Here is an 8,524-nt window from a genome sequence, read left to right as displayed (position 1 = left end):
ATTTTCTTATGAAATTTCTCGCCCGTAAGTAAAAACTACTAGTTGAAAAATCCCCTTAAAAGTACGGGAGTCCCTTTTCTCTTTCTTTCACCAAAGGTTAACCGCAATGAAAAATGAAGGAGCCTCTTTCATTATGGAAAAAGATTAGTGAATAATAAATGAGGCAGACTATTGTATTTAGCAAGACAACCGTAAAGGCGACGAGGGACAGCGCACTGAACCATATAAATTCTATGAATTGGGAATGTTTATAATAGCGGTTTTGGATAATCGCCCCCTGTCATTCTCCTTTTGTGGTGGTGACGCGCCTGCGCGCACACAAACACACACACGCGCACACACACATCCACTTAATTGAGGTCATTACGCAGTACAATTATATACTGGATTTTCTCCCTTTTGAAGAGTAAGTGCCACTTTATTTTGACATTTCGTCTCAACTGCCTTTAAGGCGATATGTTATGCTGTACTTGACCATTAAATAGGATAAATAGGATCAATTATTTACGGACGTGATATTTCCTGTCTATTTATTATCCATTTTATTTAACAATATGAAATAAAATTAATCTGTCGTGAAAAGGTTGCATTTCAGGGATATCAAAAGAAGTTCAATTTTGCGGGTAGTTCAAAGCGTAAAATGGAGCTTTTTATGATTGGATTAAATGAAATTTATAGAAATAAAATCAAATTAAAAAAGATTTATATACATGATCAGTTAACTAGTTTACCGAAAGAGACAAATGGATCAAATAAAAAAAACGGTAGGGGATAATAATGTATTAAAAAGTACTTGAAATCAACTCATGCCTTTACTGAGGGGAAGGATTCGAGAGAGAGAGAGAGAGAGAGAGAGAGAGAGAGAGAGAGAGAGAGAGAGAGAGAGAGAGAGAGAGAGAGATACATTAAGCATATAGTCTCTTTTTATAGTTTATATATAAAATATCTGTTTTAATGTTGTTAAATATTCTATTCCGATTGTTCATTACTTCTTGTATACTTTACGTATTTCCTTATTTCTTTTCCTCATTGGGCTATTTCACCCAGGTGGAGCCCTTGGGCTTACGGCATCCTGCTTTTCCAACTAAGATTGTAGTTGAGATAATAATAATAATAATAATAATAATAATAATAATAATAATAATAATAATAATAATAATAATAAAGACAATTTCAACCACTGCTAATAATAATAATAATAATAATAATAATAATAATAATAATAATAATAATAATAATAATAAGGACAATTTCAACCACTGCTAATAGTAATAATAATAATAATAATAATGACAATTTCAACCACTGCTAATAATAATAATAATAATAATAATAATAATAATAATAATAATAATAATAATAATAATAATAATCAAGAGATTAAAATGAACGGATTGAATATCAGTCATCCTCCCATTGCATCGTAATATGAAAAGGTAAAATAGTGGTATCATATACACCACAACTAGATACAACCTAAGGGAACACGAAAAGGGGAATGCGTAACAAGAGAAGCACTTAACCACACAAAGAAATAAGAGCAATAATAATAACGATAATAAAGCCAGGGAAGTTTAAAAAAAAAAAAAAGTGGTTTTGAATTTCACTCGTGGCATCATCATGGCGAAGAGGGATCCCCATTTCCCCGGTTTTGTAACTCTAGATCTAAATAGCCACCAACACGTGTCCCTAATCTCTTCATAATACTTAATTACCGGGTTTCGATGCCATCCTCCTCTTCTTACTCCCCCCCCGCCCCATTCGACCCCCCTACCCTAAGCCAGCCCCCCCCCCCACAAGATGGTTAATTTGTTTATCATATTTCCAATCGCTTCCAATAGGATTGTGTGATGGGGAAGAGGCCGAAGAGGAGAGAAATGAAACCGATTGTATTATCCCACCCCAACTCATCCCTGTCAACACGCACATTACTCCGGTACCAATACTGCATCCCCCCGATTAATCCGAGGGGGGGGGGGGGGAGGGATGATACAATGAGGATGATACTTCAGGAAACATGTTTTTGTAGGCAATAGTCACAGGAGGGAGTCGCGTGGTTTTAAAGGTTTAAAGGCCGTTCATGAATGGCAGAGGCAAGGGACAGTGACATTGCCCTATCGAGTAGGAGAATGCCCTAGAGACTGACTATATCCATATGATCAACACCCAAGCCCCTTCTCCACCTAAGCTAGGACCAGGGAGGGCCAGGCAATGGCGGCTGATAACTCAGCAGTTAGAACTATAAGCTCCTCAAAACTATAAATAAACAATTCTTTGTTAAGGTTATGTAATGTGATAAAAAACGCATATATAATGCACCTTCTCGCAAATATTCAAGATAACTTTTAACAACAAACAAACGCACGAATAAAGAAAGACGAGGAAAAAAGAGAAAATCTAATAGTATTGGAATCCCCTTTTACTGAAAACCATAAACAAACATTTTCTTTAAGGTTATGTAATGCGATGGAAAAAAATGCATAATGCACCTTTCCGCATATATTCAAGATACCTTTTAACAACCAACAAACGCACGATTAAAGAAAAACGAGAAAAAAAAGAGAAAATCTAATAATATTTCAATCACTTTTTGCTGAAAACTATAAATAAATTTTCAAGATATTCAAGATAACTTTATACATAACCAACAAACGCACGAATAAACGGTGAAACAAAAAAGAAGAGAAACTCTAATAGTATTTCAATCCATTTTTACTGAAAACTATAAATAAAAAAGTTTTGGTTTAGATTACGTAATGGAGTGAAAAAAAGCATAATACACCTTCACGCATATATTCACGATAACTTTCAACAACAAACAAACGCACGAATAAAGAAAGACGAGAAAAAAAAGAAAAAATCTAATAGTATTGGAATCCCCTTTTACTGAAAACTATAAATAAAAATTTTTAGTTATGTGATAAAAAAAGGCCTAATGCACCTTCACGCATTTATTCAAGATAACTTTTAACAACAAACAAACGCACGAATAAACAGAGAAAGACGAGAGAGAGAAAAAAAGAGAAAATCTAATAGTATTGCTATCCCTTTTTGCTTGATTAGGAACCTCACAGAACCTCTGATTAAAAGGATCAAGCACGCACTGCCGCTGTATAATCCTCCATAAGACCAGCCGTTGTCTGTTAGTTAAAAGGGATATTACTTTGCCTAATAACATTTAGCCAAAGGTTGCAGTCCCTCGAGACGCTGCAGGGAGAGAGAAAGAGAGAGATAAAAAAAATAGATGAAAATTTACGCGAGAGTTTTGAACTCCCAATCCTTTTTTTTATAAACTGTGTCTTACAATTTCTTTTGATGAAAATTATAAATGGAGTCAGGTGTTTTCTCTTTTGTCATCTCTTCTTTTTCCGATTTTTTATTTTTTATAAACTGTGCCTTACGTTTTCTTTTGATGAAAATTATAAATTAAGTCAGATATGCTAACGTCATATTGTTTTCGCTTTCGTACGTAATCTCTTCTTTTTCTGATCTTTAAATATATATATATATATATATATATATATATATATATATATATATATATATATATATATATATAAACTGGGCCTCACATTTTCTTCTGATGAAAATTATAAATAAGAAAGTCAGATCGCTTTCGTCAGATCGTTTTCTCTTCTGCCATCTCTTTTTCTATTTTCATAAAATGTGCCTTACATTTTCTTTTGATAAAAACTATAAATAATAAAATCAGATGTGCTGGCGTCAGATGGCTTCCTCTTTCGCCACCTCTGTTTTTTCAGCTTGAAATTGATTTTACTCATCAAAAAAGTAGTTTGCAGTATTTGGCATATCCTGCGAAAAATGCTATATCATCAGCAACCCCTCTTCTCTGAGAAAAAGGGGAGCAAGCACATGCAAAACAGAATACAGAGGGGAGGACATTACCAGTGTTTCATCTGTCTAGACTTAGTTTACAGGATAAAAGCTCTGGTAGCGATATATAATAAAATAATTTAATATTCACTGATAGGGAGGCATATACAATAGTGTGGTTAAAATATTCCAATCTATTAGAGATCAGTATTTTTTTTTTTTTCTTTTTAAATACTTTTGTGATGGCCAAATGAAGGTCCATCCATTCAAACCCTGAAGAGTTAAGATCATATTAGTTCTAGAAAAGAAAAGGACTGACAGCTGGAGTTAAAATAGAAAAAAATTTGAACAAGGTGAAATTGATTTGAAGGAAAAACCAAAAACACTATTTTACAAAAAAAAAAAAAAAAAAAAAAAAAAAAAAAAAGAAAAGAAAAAAATATTAACATATTTAACTCCAATTAATGTGAAAATGAAATAAAAATTAATCATATAAAAAAAAACAGCCGGCAAGACATGCGTGAATAAAAAAAAAATTTGACAAAAAATCACATAAAAATGAATCTAGTTAATGGAAAATCGAACCAAAAAATCCCTCGAGATGATACTAGAAATAAAGAAAGGAAAAAAAAAATGAGCTTTTGATCGCACAAAGGCACATCAAAGCTCCCCACAGGCCACATAAGTGTCAGAGAGCCGACGGTCAGAATGGCCCCTCTGATTTTTATAGTCACACGTGATCGCTAAATTCGAGCTTAATGAAACTAGCACGCAGAATGCCTTGAGTTATGCTTCTGCATCGTTATCAGGATATTGTGTTTATTGATTCCAATGAAATACATCGCCATTTTTCATGTTAATTATGTTATGCTTATGGAGATTGTTTTCTATTTATTTGTTTATTTAGGAGTGGGAGGAAGCTATTTCTAAATTATGTATGTATGTATAACTATATATATATATATATATATATATATATATATATATATATAGTTGTATATATATATATATATATATATAGTTGTATATATATATAGATATATATATATATAGATATATATATATATATATATATATATATATATATATATATATATATATATATATAGTTGTATATATATATATATATATATATATATATATATATATATATATATACATATATATATATATATATATATATATATATAAATACATACACACATATATATATATACATATATACATACATATACATACATATATATATATATATATACAGTATATATATATTACAAATAACCAAACCAAATGCTGTCATTATCTAGTCCACTGCAGGACAAATGCCTCAAAGATGTCTATTTTCATGTCTGGAGTTTGGCAAGTTTTAATCCCCACGCGGGTCAGTGTGGATTAGTGATGGTGGGAAACTTGTCTGATCGCTCACACCAAACCGATCTAGTATGGGGGCTCTTGACTAGTACAGCTTTGCTGATCTTGGCAATACACAAACCCTTTCCCCACGTTAAGAGGGTATCTCAACTCAGAAAGGGATATATATATATATATATATATATATATATATATATATATATATATATATAGATAGATAGATAGATAGATAGATAGATAGATATAGGTACATATATATATATATATATATATATATATATATATATAGATATAGATATATATATATATATATATATATATATATATTACATATTTATATATATATATATATATATATATATAGAGAGAGAGAGAGAGAGAGAGAGAGAGAGAGAGAGAGAGAGAGAGAGAGAGAGAGAGAGAGATTTGTCGAACGCTCCCGTTTGAAATTGTTGAGGGATTGATTTGTCATCTGGCACCAATGTTAGAATAGAATCTTAACTTAAGCAGCAGTTAATGAAACCCCATTTAAAAAGAAATTCATATTGGACACAATATCTTTAGTTATCAATGGCCTTAGATATTTTCTTGAAAACTATAGTCAAAGTGTTGAGTTTCATATTCTTAATTATGTTTTTTGTGACTCTTTTTCGCTTAGTGAATGCATTCTTGAGATTTGATCGACTTATGAATAACAATACTGCCCTTTCCTTCAAATCATTTAATAGTTAATTTTGATTTTTCTATTTACATGAAATTTGGATTTTTAGTTACAAAATGCTCTTTATTTCCAGGAATTTACCAAGTTCTAATAATCTTCAAATGTTATTGGCGTACTTATTCGGGCGTTAAAGTTTTCCATGTGGTCATTTACTAATAAAATTTTGATTTTTTTTTAGGTTCAAAGTACTCTATTTTTCCCATGAATTTACCAAGTTCTAATAACCTTCAAATGCTATTGGCGTACTTCTTGAGGCGGTAAAGTTTTCCATGTGGTCATTTACTAATAAAATTTCGTTTTTTTTTGTCAGGTCCAAAATGCTCTTTTTTCCATTAATTTACCAAGTTTTAATATATTCAAAAGCTATTGGCGAACTTATTCGGGCGTTAAAGTTTACCATATGGTCATTTACTCACAAAATTTAGATTTTTTTTGGGCTCCAAAAAAATGCCCTTTATTTCCATGAATTTACCATGTTTTAGTAATCTTCAAATGCTATTGGCGTACTTATTAAGGCGTTAAATTTTTCCATGAGGTTATTATGATTTTATTAATCAACTCATTGACTCGATTATCAACTCCTGTTTAGTAACTATCCTAGGAAATTAATTTGATAGTTATTTATAGATGCCATTAATTTTATCAAGTAACTTTCCTTAGCAGAGACACCAATATGAAACGGGAAATATTCGTTGATAAAATAGGGGGAGAAATGAAAGCAGCCATTCGAGCACTTGTGTTCAGCAAACAGGTGGAAATAAATCAAACATATTATTAGTCAAGTGGCAGTTCTGCCAAAACAGATCGGATCTCTAATCTACTTTTGATGTTCCTGGGCAGAAACGTGTTATTTTCGCCGAATAAGTTTTATAAGTTAGGGTTAAAAACTAGAACTAATATGTTATTTTTCCAGCGTGAACCCTGGTGCAATAGGTGAGTTACTGGATGTTTTTTTATTATTTTCTAGATATTTCTTTTTATTCGAATGTTTTATATATATATATATATATATATATATGTATATATATATATATATATATATATATATATATATATATATATATATATATATTATATATATATATATATATAATATACATATACGTATATACAAACACAAACACACACACACTATATATATATATATATATATATATATAATACATATATATAATATATATATATTACATATATATAATATATATATATATATATATATATATATTAATATATATATATATATATATATATATATATATATATATATATATATATATATGTCTGTGTGTGAGTGTGGTTGTTTATATATAAATATATATATATATATATATATATATATGTATATATATATATATGTATATATATATATATATATATATATACATACATACTGTATATATGTCTGTGTGTGAGTGTGGTTGTTTATATATTTATTTATATATATATATATATATATATATATATATATATATATTTATATATATATATATATATACATATATACATATATATATATATATATATATATATATATATATATATATATAGTGCGTGTATATGATAATAATGATAATCGTGAAAATATTCAGATATCCATTCCCCGAAAGAAAAATATTTCAGTTCACGATATTTAGTGCAAAACATTTTTTATTTTATGCGAACGAAGATATATATATATTTTCCTATTTTATGTTCAAGCGTAATAATGAGCTAAAGATTAATGTCACGATAGTGTTAGATTCTACTGGATATTTTATAGTTATGATGAGTTTATTTCTTCTTTAACCTGTTCTCGGGAACATTACTTTTGACTTATAAACAACAAATCGAGTTTGTTTATTTTAAGCAAAAAATAAGTTGATGAAAATAGATTAACAATAAAAAAAATAGTAATAGAATAAATAATCCTCCAGATATTGATCTCAATCATTTAAATAAAAGGTATACAGAACCATGAAGTGAAAAATACATAGTTAATGAAAACCTAAAGTATATAAATTTAAGAAATTCGTAAATAAATAGATAAACGATTAAGTAAAAATCGAATGTATATTCAAATAGATATAGGTAAATTAAAGGAAAAATCTTACACTAATACCGAGTGTTTTCCCTGTTGGAGCCCTTGGGCCTATAGCATCTTGCTTTTCCAACTAGGGTTGTAGCTTGGCTAGTAATAATAATAATAATAATACGACCATGTATCAGTCTGTGTGTGTATGTTCACACAACCGTTTAGACTGTCCTAATGCATACAAAAATTCTTAAAACTTTATAAATGATCTAAGTGACGATTTACCTTTGAAATATATTAGTCAAATCAAGAGCCAATGAAAACTGATAAATAACTCGAATTCTACCTTAAAAAGGGAATCAAGGTATCATACCATAATAAACAGTGATAAATAACTCGAATTCTACCTTGAAAAGGGGGAATCAAGGTATCATAGGATAAAAAACAAACTGATAACTAACTCGAATTCTACCTTAAAAAGGGGGAATCAAGGTATCATAGGATAATAAACAAACTGATAAATAACTCGAATTCTACCTTAAAAAGGGGGAATCAATGTATCATACGATAATAAACAAACTGATAAA

Source organism: Palaemon carinicauda, chromosome 45 (assembly GCF_036898095.1).
Source record: "Palaemon carinicauda isolate YSFRI2023 chromosome 45, ASM3689809v2, whole genome shotgun sequence".
In the NCBI taxonomy this organism is placed as follows: Eukaryota; Metazoa; Arthropoda; class Malacostraca; order Decapoda; family Palaemonidae; genus Palaemon; species Palaemon carinicauda.
This window is presented reverse-complemented; position numbering follows the sequence as displayed.